General features: G+C 38.1%; 1 pseudogene; it reads left to right on the top strand.

Moving 5' to 3' along the window:
• The first annotated feature begins 229 nt into the window (after positions 1-229).
• LOC125339995 lies at positions 230-680 on the top strand (annotated as a pseudogene).
• Positions 681-13,951: the final 13,271 nt, after the last annotated feature.

The raw sequence follows: 13,951 nt of genomic DNA, 5'->3' as shown, positions 1-13,951 counted from the left end.
TTGATAATAAAAATTTGAAAGAAAAAAAAATAGGAGAGTGAACAAATCAAACTACTGCCCCAGGCGGGCGCTCCGAGGCCCAGAGGAGCACTGCGTGGTGCACGGGACTCCACTAATGTCACCGCGGGCCTTGGGCGCCATCCTCTGCGGCTTGCATGCGTGCGGAACATAAGCCCAGCTTGAGGCTGTCCAGAAGCCCAGGGTCACCGCCCCATATACCGGCCTAGCCATGCACCTGGAGCCCCCAAAGGTGGAGATCCTGTCAGCCACCAGGGTGATAGGGGGACCAGTCACCCCCAGGAAGGGGCCACCCACATTTAAGCAGCGGCAAACCAGGCAGTTCAAGAGCAAACCCCCCAAGAAGGGTGTGCAAGGGTTTGGGATGACATCCCTGGAATGGAAGGTCTGGGCACAGACACTATGGTCATCTGCCCGTGGGAGGCCTTCAACCACCTGGAGCTGCATGAGCTGGCCCAGTATGGCATCATCTAGCCAGACCCCAGCCTGGAGCCCTGCCCCTCCCTACTGCCCGCTGTGAGCCCACTCACAGTCTCTGCAGAGGAGCCCCCAGACCAGTCACAGCTGGTCTCCAGATCTGAAGACCTGAAGCCCTGGGAACCAGGATACCCTTCTGACCTTGTAGAGACACTGGCCCAGCCCCGCAGGTCTGTAAGGAGGGAGGCGGGCCCAGCCGCAGATCTTACCCTCCTCATGGGCCCACCCTTGAGTACATGCATGCACTGGAGCACAGGACGGGTCCTGTGTTCCCTGGGAGTGTCCCTCCTGCCCGAGTTCCTGCTTGGCTCTCTGAGGGTGAGCAGCTCCCCTCTCAGCAGCCCTTCCGGCTGGGTGTCCTGGGAGGTCATGGGCTGTGCCCAGAGTCCTGGAAGCCCCTCATTCCCACCAATCACACTGGCCTTCCCAACAGGGTCCACCCTTATTTTTGCTGCTTGAGAATAAAACTGGCATGTCCTTGATAAAAAAAAAAAAAAAGTCAAACTACTTTATGAACATTTGCTAAAAATAGAACAACAAACCTTACTGAGATTGGCTTGTGAAGTGAGGAATGAAGGTGTGGGAGAGAGATAAAGTAGATGTGATGAATGTACATCCGTTTTATAATAAAAACTTAAAATAAATAAATAAATAAATAAATAAATAAATAAAAATAAATAAATAAAAGTAGATTAAATGGGGCTGGGAATATGGCCTAGTAGCAAGAGCGCTTGCCTCATATACATGAGGCCCTGGGTTCGGTTCCCCAGCACCACATATATAGAAACGGCCAGAAGTGGCTCTGTGCCTCAAGTGGCAGAGTGCTAGCCTTGAGCAAAAAAGAAGCCAGGGACAGTGCTGAGGCCCGGAGTTCAAGCCCCAGGACTGGCAAAAAAATTAAATAAATAAATAAATAAACAGAAGATTAAAGGCTATTCTAATTATTTTATTTCTCATCTCCACTGGATAAAACCAATCCTTAGGTGAACTAATAGCTGTCTGTTGTTATTTAAGAGACATGTACTACATTCTGATGTTTGTCCTATTATTTCTATGTACTAAATTATCATCTTCATAAGGTGCCAGGTAAGGTCTAATAATTGTGTAACACAATCATTTCCCTGATTAATTCAGTGCTTCTTAGCATGTAGGCAAAGATATGGGAATTTCAAAAGATGAACAAGTTTGGGTGTGAGTTGAGAGGTCATGGGAAGGGAAATTTTTTGTACATGGTACAGTAATCAAGAAGAGAAGATAGAGTGCTACTTGAGGATAATGGACAGAATTACGTGAACATTGGATGTCAAGGATAGCTTCTCTACTGTTGATTGTGTCCTGTCTGTAGGGAGCCATAACTTGGCCGAGGAACCTGAGATCAGTCTTGACAGTGCTGTTTCTGTACTTTTCCCAACTCTTGTCTTAACTGAGGTATTTAAAATTGTGGAGCACATGCTTCTACCTGCCTTCTCTGCTGTTTGGAAGATTAATGAGGTAATGCTTAAGAAGTTCTGGGGATGAAAGGCTCAATGTAAATGTTTGTGTATTATTTCAAGAACAGTGCTCTTTCTGAGCTAGTGTTTTAAATAAATAAATGTAAACATAGAGTGTTCCTAGGGTCGTTGCACTGTTATCAGAGCGCTTCTCCATTGGAAGCTGGACAGAGCACAGGTATTTTCTTTTTCGATGATTTCCCCCTATTTTTTATGGGACATTTTCAAAGGTTTGAGGCATGTAAGAGTTTGATTTAGTTATTGTGCACATATTTTTCCAATCTATAAGGCAATCAATCAATCCTGGTGGAATATTGATTTTATGTTGAATGATATATTGGGGTCAAGAGTGGAAACTAGGGCTGGGGATATGGCCTAGTGGCAAGAGTGCTTGCCTCGTATACATGAGGCCCTGGGTTCAATTCCCCAGCACCACAGATACAGAAAATGGCCAGAAGTGGTGCTGTGGCTCAAGTGGCAGAGTGCTAGCCTTGAGCAAAAAGAAGCCAGGGACAGTGCTCAGACCCTGAGTCCAAGGCCCAGGACTGGCCAAAAAAAAAAAGAGTGGAAACTGATAACATTTAGGGCATCTGAGATTCTTAATCCTTACTTTGCCCAGAGAAATGGCCTCTGAGAGTCACTTTTAGTGGTGTAAGAAGAGGTCAACAGTTTTAAATAGAGACTTTCTGAGCGCAGATGACAATTTTGGAACCACCTTCCTCCTCCCCTCCCAACCCATGCTTGATCAACGATCAGTTGCTTGCAAGGTAAATTGCGAATGAAATCACAAATTTACATTTTATTATACAGTTTGTCCTGAAAGGCAACCAAAGGAGAAATTGGTGAGTTGCAAGGGGAGCAAGAACCTGCACAGAAAGGAAAGGCCTCCATTATCTCCATATTTTCTTACCTTAAATTTAGCAGAGCAGAGTGGAGGAAGGAATGTGATCTCCATTTCTGCAGGACTGGGAAATAGAAGCAAAATGCTGAAAGAAGAAACAGGGAGATTCTAGTCTGAATAATTAATATGTAGTCATTTGGGTTCTTGTTTCTTCAAACTGGTAATTCTCTACCACTGTGTATCTCCTCCCAAATGCCAGATTTATTATTGTTATTTATTATTATTGTTGTTGTTGTACCACTGGAGCTTGGACTCAAGGCTTTGCAGTCATGCTTGGCTGTTTCCCTTAAGGCTGGTACTCTACCACATTAGCCACACTCTACTCTGAGCCTTTTGCAGAAAAGAAAAGCTAATTGGAGACAAAAATATCTAAAATTTATCAGCCTGGGCTGGTTTGGCTTTGAGCTTCAACCCTCCATTCTGAACTTCCAGAGTAACTAGAATTCCAAGCCTGAGCTCCTGTTGCCTTGATGGTTCTTGCATTTTGAAGAAGAATATCTAGGAGTAATTAAACCATTTTTTTTCATACTTCTCTTGACTTTCTGTTATTCTAGACCATAAACAATACTAAATATAGTAGCAGTGCTACCCTGTACTTAGGTTTTAGAAAGGAATAGGGGAATTTTTAAAGATTGAAGATAGAGGAGGCAAGGTAGATGTGGTAAATGTCTCCTAATACTAGGTTAGTTTTGAGAAGAAGCAATGGATCTGAAAGCATTCCAGGAAATAAAACCAAAAGAGCTCAACTACCTTTTGTTTTTGCCAGCCTGCAGAAACCTCTGTTTACCCACAGAAAGAAACATAAGGACACTCATTCACAGAAACTCTAGCATAGCAACTGTACTAAATCTCTGTTAAGTTATTTTGAGTTAGTTTGAGATTAAAAAAAAAAAAAAAAGAAGAAGAAAGCAGACTGCCTAAGAGGAAGTGCTAAGGCCTGTGAAGGCCATGAGGCATGTAACTTTTTCTTCCCAGTAAAGGTTATGACTGAATCAGAAGATTGTTTGAGCCAAGCCCAGATACAAGGCTTCCTTTTTTCAAGTCCCTCAGCATAACTCATAGGAAGATGAAACAGGTGTTCACTGAGATTCTCCACTTCTCAGAGGTCATGCAAGAAGTCATCCAGCCAGACTTCTGTCACAGTTTCATGAAGTCTAGCAGAGGTTGCTGTGAGATGTATATCGTTTTCTTTTACCATTTAACCATTAAATATCTCAAATAACCTTTTCAGTGAAGCTGAGGATTCGCAGTGGAGAAATAGAACCACTTGTACTTTTCTATAGCTATTTGATTTTTCAGTAGCTGTAGTAAATGGCTACATAGGAAATATTATTCACACTAGTGTTAGCATGGAAAATAAAAGACTTTGAAAAACTGCATTTTTCTTATGTTTCCTTTATGGCCTCTGGATGTGTGGTTTATTTTTCTTTTCTTAGTTGTGGATGGAATTGGTAGCAGAGTAATCTACTGGATATTAAATAAAATAACCAAGAAAAAGAACTTGCCATATTTCAAACCCACATGTTGGTTTTGAAGGACCTTTTTGTCCTCCTTATTTTTCAGATGTGAAAAATCCAGATCATATTTGCCCAAATTTCTTAGTTTCTTGGAAAGTAGTTTCTGATCATAAATGATCAGAAAAGTCTTGGAAAGTGAATGAAAGAAGGGACCATATATATATATATATGTATACATATACATATATATGTGTGTGTATTTGAAGAAAACATTTCTTCTCTGTGCAGGAAAATTTGGTAAATTTAGAAATATTCATCAATGAGGTGGATGGTCATGATGAAATCAGACAATTTTTAAATATGAAATTTATACACAAGTTAGAGACATATTGTTAGGTCCAAGTATATTAGTTGGTTCAGTCTGCCATAGCAAATAGTGAGTGGGTTAAACAACAGAAATGTATTCCTATAGCCCTAGAAACAAGGCATCAGGCCATTTGGTTCCTGGTAAAGATTGTCCTCTTGGCTTGCAGATAGCTGCTTTCATTCTGTGTCTTCATGTAGCTTAGGAACATATGTTTGATGCATCTTCCTCCTTTACAGTTATATGTGCTTTATCAGGCTAGGCTGCACTCTTACGATCTAATATAATAGTTTGAATTAACATACGTTTATTTGCTGGGTAGTACTAGTGTCTGATTTCAGGGTCCTGTACCTGCCAAGCAATGACTTTTCCACGTAAGTTATACACTCACCTCATTATTTAATCTTAATTGCCTCCATAAAGGATCTGTTTTGACTGTAGTTACATGGGGGTAAGGATCTCAACCTATACATGTTGACAGGACAGAATTAAAATCAAAGCACTAAATGTGAGTAGTATCAAAATGTTGGATTTGTCAATCAGTCCTAACTTAATAAACAGATCATTGAAGGACCAGAGATAAGTAAGAGTCAACTTAGCTTTGAAATTTCTTTTGAGTGAAAAGGCACAGGTGTTTACGTAAAGGATATCCCTCTATCTCCTAATGATGGTCCACTTTAAATTAAGAACAGGGGATATAGGATAGTTACTACTTGAAGAACTTAACTAACATAGGAGAGTGAGAAACAGAAAGAGGTAGAGGGAGGAAGGGAGAAAGAGACTAAGATGGAAAGATAGATGGTCAGAGAGAGAGAGAGAGAGAGAGACAGAGAGAGAGAGAGAATACTGGAAAAGATTGAGTAAACCAAGGCTAATAGTCTTGGAGAAGGAAAGGACATGCACACAGGAGAGATGAGAGCACCAAAGAGAAAAATGAGTGACTGAGAGGCAAGATTACTGTGCAAGCCTGTGATTGATTGTACAGCACAGTGTTTCAAAGAGAAGATCTGATGTTAAGTACCCCAGTTTGGAGGCTGTCTGAGCACACTAGTTATTTGCAGTGAAACCTCGAGCAAGTTACTTCATGTATTTGAACTCAGTTAACCAATTACATATTCATCTCATGATATTTTGGTGTACATTAAATAGATCATCCTTACAATATATATCTGACCTATACAATGAGAGCTTAATAATTCTAAGAGACCTTATTGCTACCTGTCCCTTTTTCACACATGCTCTGTAGCTGCTGTTCATAGCTGCTCACATGTGTATCACTTTGGGTTATTTTCATTTTGAACTTATCCTCCATGCTGGTTATGGATTCTGAGTGATCTTGCATGTGACATTCAGCCAGACCTTATAATTTAAAATGGATTCCCTCTCCTTCATCCCATATTATAGCTAATGAAGTCTGCATCCTTAATGGCAAGATTATGCTCGTTATAGTAGGTTCCTTAAGAATTGTTGATATATCCATTCAAAAAGTGAAGATTTTATCTGTGTTAGATTTAATTTGGGTAACTTACAATTTTTAACTTATTATTTTCTCTTAGTTAAAGGGACCTGGAAGTTGTTTGTGATATCTGATATAAGAACTCTGAAAGTGTTCTTTTTAATTTCTTATCTTTCTGTCTCAGGTTTTTTTGTGTTCTGACAGAGGCAGAGTCATTTGAAATTTCATCTGTGATCAGTGCAGGAAGTATCAGATGTGATATCAGAAGTGGCTTCCTCTATTTCTCTACTTGCAGTTTGGCTGACCAGATGTTATTTGAAATAGGGTCAACTAAGATGGACCTGAGAGAAGCCTTCCTGACACCTCCAAGACTGCAAACCTGATATATGTGCAGGACTCCCAACAGGTGGGAGCTAGAGACAAAAAGCCCAAACCCTCATCCTTTTCCCCCTTCCTTAGCTTTCTTATTCCTTATATTCTGTCATCAGCCTTATTTTCTCTTGTTTCTTCTTTCTCTTGCCAATTTCTTCTACCACATATCTTCTACCACATTTCAAAGAATGTGGCCTGTGTAGCTACAGCTATGTTTTGGGGTTATCTTCTGCTTCCATCAAGGGTATGTACAGTACAAACATTGCTATTTCCTTAATTTATTTATATATATATATATTTTTTCTTATTTATTGTCAAAGTGGTGTACAGAAGGGTTACAGTTTCATACATTAGGCCTTGGGTACATTTCTTGTACTGTTACCTCCTCCCTCATTCTCTCCTACCCCCTCCCCCTTTCCCTCTTCCCCCATAAGTTGTTCAGCTGGTTTGCACCAAATGGTTTTGTAAGTATTGCTTTTGGAGTCATTTGTCTTTTTACCCTTTGTCTCTCCATTTTGATATTCCCTTTTACTTCCTTAGTTCTACTACCAGGATATACAGTATCCAGTATAAGATAAGTCCATATTTTTTTTTTTGGTCTGACTCACTTCACTTAGTATATTTTTTCCAAGTCCTTCCATTTCATAAGGGATGGGACAATGTCATTCTTTCTGATAGAGGAATAAAATTCTATTGTGTATATGTAACATATTTTCCCTGATCCATTCATCTACTGAGGGGCATCTGAGTTGGTTCCATATTTTAGCTATGACAAATTGTGCTGTGTTAAACATGTTGTGCTGGTGGCTTTAGTGTGTTCTAGTTTGTGGACTTTTGGGTAGATGCCCAAAACTAGGTCTGCTGGGTCATAGGGGAGCTCAATGTTTAGCCTTCTGAGGAATCTCTATACCACTTTCTAGAGTGGCTGAACCAGTTTACATTCCTACCAACAATGAAGTAGGGTTCCCTTTTGGCCACATCCCCTCCAACATTTATTATTGTTAGTGTTCTTGATAAAGGACATTGTTACTGGGGTGAGGTGTAATCCCAATGTTGTTTGATTTGCATTTATTTTATGGCCAGTGACCTAGAGCACTTTTTCAGATGTCTCTTGGCCATTCTCATTTCCTCATCAGAGAAGACTCTTTTTAAGTCTATTAGCCCACTTGTTGAAGGAGGCTGTTGGTTCTTTGCAGTTCTGTTTTGGAAGAATTTAATTTTTTTAGTTCTCCATATATTTTAGAAGTGAGGACTTTGTCCATTGTATGGCCAGTAAGGAACTTTTACCAATCTGTGGGCTTTTTGTTTATCTTGCGATCTATGTATTTTGCCTTGCAGAAGCTCTGTAGTTTAATGCAGTCCCATTTGTCCATGCTTTCTTTGATTTGTAGCATTTCTGGGTCTTTGTTAAGGAAATTGTATTCTGTGCCAAGGAGCCCAAGTGTTTCTCCTACTCCTTCTTTAGTGTTTTCAGGGTATTTGTTCTTATTTCGAGGTCTTTGATCCATTTGGAAATGATTTTGGTGCAGGGTGATATATAAGGATCTAATTTAAGTTTTTTGCAGGTGTTGAACCAGTTTTTCCAGCACCATTTGTTACATATTCTTATACCTAAAGAATCCCATACACTCTACTCCCAAGCTGCTAGAGCTGATCTAAAACTTTGGCAAAGTAGCAGGATATAAAATTAACCCTCAAAATTCAACGGCCTTTCTATATGCTAATGACCTGAAGACCAGGGCCGAAATCAGGAAAGCAACTCCTTTAGCAATAGCCTCAGAAAACATAAAATACCTAGGAATAACCTTAACCAAAGAAGTGAAAGACCTCTATGATGAGAACTTTAAAAACATGAATAAGAAAATTAGGGCACAACTAAGGGAATGGAAAAACCTCCCATCCTCCTGAATTGGGAGGATTAATATTGTCAAAATGGCAATATTGCCAAAGGCTATCTACAAATTCAATGCAGTACCCATTAATATCTGAAAAACATTTTTTAATGAAATAGAGGAAGCAATCCAGAAATTCATATGGAACAATAAAAGACACAGAATAGCAAAAACAATCCTAAGCAGAAAGAAAGGTGCTGGAGGAATTACAATACCCAACTTCAAGCTGTATTATAAAGCTATAGTAATAAAAACAGCTTGGTATTGGCACCAGAACAGGCCTGAAGACCAGTGGGACAGAATTGAAGACCCAGAAATGAACCCACAGAACTATGCCTAGTTAATCTTTGATAAAGGAGCTAAAAAATAGGATGGAAGAAAGGTAGCCTCTTTAACAAATGCGATTTCCTTTAATACGGTGATGTCTGTTTTACCTTAAGTTTGAAACTTTCTCACCCTTCCTGTTATTGACCATACTCCACATTTCATATTTATATGCTATTATTTTGTATTTATATGCTATTACCACATCTATATGTACTAAATCCTAAACTCTATTTCTTGATAAATTCCATCAGTAGTTGCATCACATCTGAATCTTACCTGTGGTAGACAGAAATTGTAGACTGTGATCTTTGGATGAGTACTATGTAAAAGTTGTGTGTGTGTAGGGGGGTGGGGGTCAGAGGAGGGAACGTTTGGATTACAAAGCAACATTGTTCCCTTGAGAACTCTTTGTTTTCATTTCTACTTGCATTTCTCACAAAGCCTTCATCTTGCTCTCCTTTTCTTGTTTCTCAGCTCCACTCCTGCTGGGAATGCCCTGGCTGCACAATTCTGAGTTGTAGTTCTTGGCCCTTGTGCTTTGTGCATGGAATGTCTGCACAGACTGACTCTGGTTTTTCACTCAACTCTGTTCTGTTCCTGTTGCATGACAGACTGAGGTAGTGTCTGCAGGCTCCCTGGGGAGTGAGAGCAGACTCTTGCTTTTTGTCTGGTGACCCTATAGGGGCTTCTCCATCAGGATTTGAATCTCTGGTGCACAACTTGCTGCATCTAATTCTCTGCTAATTTACATCCTAAGCGAAGCATCTTACATTCCAGCCATCCATATGTATGATCTATCAGAGTACATGGTTGACTTACAGTATAGTTTGCCAATGCCATCTCTGTGTTCGAAATTAAGGACACAAAGACAAATAAGCAAGTAGTTTAGTAGCTATTAAACAGAGACTAGATAAGGGGTAAATAAGGATAAAGTTACATTTGTATCTAAACCAATTTAGTGGAAAAAATGTGCACATTTAATGCAATCTCCTTGAATACATTAATAGTAGTACTAAAATGTGCATTGATACTTGCATGATATTTTAAAGTGTACTAAACACATTCACAGGCATTTTAAAATTAGTCATAGATTTTTTTTTCGTATAAATCTTAGGGCTGCTAAGTGGGTGTTCTACTATTGGGCCACACCTTCAGGTCCTTTTTAGGTTTTATTTGTTTATTTTCTAAGTAATGTTTCAACTTATTCATGCGGCAATCTAGGCTCCTAGGCATCCTACTCATGCTTTCCTGTGTCAGTAGAGATGGCAGGTGTGTGCCACCATGTCAAATCATTATGCTGCCCTGTAGCTGGGATAATAGGTACGTGCCAGTGTACTGGGTTATTGGTTGAAATGGCATCTTGTGAATTTCTTTTTTTCCCAGGTGGTCCTTGAACCACAATCCTCTTCTTTACTTATTAAGTAGCTAAGATGACAGCCTTGAGCCACCACACCCAGCACAAATGTTTTCTAGCTCCTGAGTTCTGTATCTCAGTGTCATCACCATCCACCCAAGTTAAGAACAGAGTGAACATGGACTCCTTATTCAGACTCCAAGTGAAGCTATCTACCAGGAGTAATTTAGTGCTCTGTTGTCTGAAAATTTTTTCTCATCTTGTTCCATTCGACAAACCTACTTGGGCCTTTATAATTTTTCCATTGGAGTATTGTGACATCTTCTAACTACCATGTAATTCACTTGTTACTTTTCATATGGATGCAGCTTTGATAGTCACTTATCAATCTAGTTAGAATGTTAAACAGTGTTATGTAAATATCGTGTGTTCCCTTATATTTTCCATATTACCTGTGAAAGCTATATGTAGGGGAAACTTAGTAAATATTCATTAAATGAATTTTTATCATAACAGGGTTTCCACTAAGTTAAGAATAACCTAAAGGCAAACTGTGTCTCTTCAGGTAATATTCTCACTGAATTCTCCTGTCATCTGTTCTTAGAGGAAAGAACTTTCTGGCATAGAATGTTGCTCAGGTTACACTGACTCTGGCTCCTCTAGTGTGGAAAGTCTCCATTAATGGACATGTGATTGTTAAGGAAAAAAAACATTTCTAAGTTGCTTTATAGATAAGTTCTGATTTTATGTGAAATATGCTATGTGATTTACATATACATATGTATTGGGATTTTCATATTCAAATCAGGAGGCAATATGAATATGCAATGCATTGTGGGTATGTGATACTTTCATGTGAGATGTAAATATCTAAATATATTCTACTTTGCACAGAGGAAAAGTGTTTCTTGGAATTACTAGGGACACTGATATGACAATAGATGACTACCATAGGTTTTGGTACAGTGGGGAATTTCGTCTGTGGTTCAGACTTCATAGGGACAAATAACACTAAAATTTTCTAGGTGGCTGTTACATAGAAGATGGACATAACCTAGAATATCATTGAGTCCAAAATAGTCACATTTTGCTCCCAGTATTTTTTAATTGCTCTTTCTTTCATTGAGAAACGTATGCCTAGCTAGCTTTTGCTTACAGGACATATCTATAATGTATAAACGTGTAGTGAGAACACCAGAATCATACTCAGTGTGCTGGATGCTCAGATTATCGGAGACCAAATTGAACCATGAACACTGCCAGGGGTGAGTCACCACCTCACTTTTTGGAATATTTTGCGTATATCCTAGGAATACTTTCTAGAATACTCTCTGGATTAATTGTGTGGGAAAAAAGAGAAAAATAACTCAAATTAGCTATTTTAAAAATTGTTAATAATTTTTCACATATTCAATAAACTTCAACACAGTCTATTGAATATCTAACCATGTATGCATAACATTAATTTTAGACATCCTGATAAGTTTTTAGTCAAGTAATTAAATTCTAAGTTCCTGCTTAATATGTATTCAGAACACTTCTAATACCTAAGATAACTTTTAAACTTCTTATATTTAGGAATAACTCTTGAAGATAAAACATAAAATTTAACTACTAATAAAAATCAAACACCACACAATACATTTATTTTTTCTATTTTAATTGCTTATTATCTTTAAGAAGTTGTACAAAGAATGTGACCTTTAACCACAGCTTATGAATACAATGCATCTTTATCAGTGTCACTCTCTTCAATATTTTCAAACCCCTAAACAGGAGCTGGCCACATTAACACGGGTACTGTAATATACTAAAATATTTCAGTCTCATCAACTTCAAAAACTTCCATTGAATTCATTTTAAATTATATGCCCCAATATTTTCCATGGTAATATAAGCTATAGGTATGCTCCCTCTCAGACTTCAATTTATGGTTGTTCATGCAACTCCTACATATGCAACATCCTACAGTAAGTAATTATTAATGCAATATGAACTGTAATTATGCAAGTAAATTTCAACCTGGTCAAATTTTCTTAAAATAAATGGTTGTGAGCTTCTACAAGATCAAAGGTAATTAATGTTTTCTAGCAGTATGATAAACACTTGCTTGTTAAGTCAACATCCATACAAAGCTTCAATGTGAAATAAAAGTGTACTTGAAGTACATTGCAAATAGCTTTCTTGTAATATGATTTTAAAGATCAGATAGCTGGAATTGCTGTAAGAAGCACAGATGCCCAGAAGCAAATTTTACAACCAACAGCATTGCTTGTTGATTTTTGCCAAGTACTCACCAGAGGTCTGTCTTGAAACAAAGTATGACTCACACAAAATCAATCATTGTATAGAAAAAGTATAAACATGAAGCATTCTGCTATTTGATAGTACAGTGCTACTTCGATAAGGTGTGCAATAACTTGTAGCAGAATACCATTGGTATTGGCCTAAAATGCAAGTATAATAGAAAAACTGGAGGAAGAGATTACAGAATTCCCCCTTGAAGTGAAATTTAATGAGGATGTTGATAGATATAAATGTGTGTTACATCTGACTCAGCTTTTAATTGAACTGGAATTTATAATGTGTGCTCTGAAGATTGGCATGCAGTAAAATAAGTTATGATTCTTTCTTCTCCATCTTTACTTGCAGTTAAAATATACTTGAGCCAAAATGGAAGTAGCTTTATTTGGTCCATAGTCAAAGCGAGGATTTTTCTTAAGATAAGGTATTTAATTTAAAAATGTTTTAGGGTTGAGAGAATAATATCCAAAGATAAACGTGCACATCCTTAATTATTTCATCAATTGTGGGATTTCTTAACAGTGTAATATCCCTTGTTTTCGCTTTCAGAATCCTTGGTCTTCAAGTCCATATTTTGAAACATGTGCATCTTCGGCTTTTGACATTTATGAAGTTTTAGCAAATGTCTATAGAAATGAGAAAGTATGAAATGTGTAAAAATAGTTGACTTTTCTCTTTAGTTCCATTTTGTTTCAAATGCTTAGTTCTTTTATATTTTTTAAATTAATTAATTAATTGTCAAAGTAATGTTGAGGGGTTACAGTTTCATATGTAATGCATTGAGTACATTTCTTATCAAACTTGTTACCTCTTCCTTCATTTTTCTCCCACCTTTCCCCCTTCCCAATTCCCTCCCCACCCTCCCCAAATTGTATGTAAGGTAGTGAGTACATTGCTTGTCAAACTTATTACCTCCTCCCTCATTTTTCTCCCACCTCCCCACACCCAAGTTGTACAGTTAGTTTATAGCATATTGTCTTGTAAGGATTGCTGTTGTGTTGGTTGGCCTTTTACCCTTCATCTCACCATTTTGATGTTCCTCTTCCCTTCCCTAACTCAGATAAACATATAAACAATACCCAGGGTACCACAATCAAATACAGTTACAACAGGAGCTAAACTATAGTTAAGAAAAAACAAACAAAAAAGAATAATTTCACATAGCATGTCAAATGCTTAGTTTAAATAAATTTAAATGTACTTTATCATCTTGTGAATGTCCTCATTTACTTATTTGCACTTAGTGACAAAATTTATTTTTTTGAAGTGAATTGAAGCTCTCTCTTCACGTGGGAACTGTTTAGAGCAGGTTTTGTAGTAGTGACTGAGTATGAACAGAATAATAGAATACTTTTCAACACTGGACCTCTTAGAAAGAAAACATTCTAAAGTGATGTATAATGTTAACTAGTGAAAAAAGAAATGCATGTCTGGAGGAATGGATCTGTGGCTGGAAAAATGCATAGAGAAGCTCAGATTTGAGGTTAGAAATACTGTCACACAGCCATCTCCTGTTGTTACACTTGTCTCTAGCTCCTT

Source organism: Perognathus longimembris, chromosome 22 (genome assembly GCF_023159225.1).
Source record: "Perognathus longimembris pacificus isolate PPM17 chromosome 22, ASM2315922v1, whole genome shotgun sequence".
Lineage (NCBI taxonomy): Eukaryota > Metazoa > Chordata > Mammalia > Rodentia > Heteromyidae > Perognathus > Perognathus longimembris.
The sequence above is the reverse complement of the archived record's forward strand: the minus strand, read 5'-3'. Positions and strand labels throughout refer to the sequence as shown.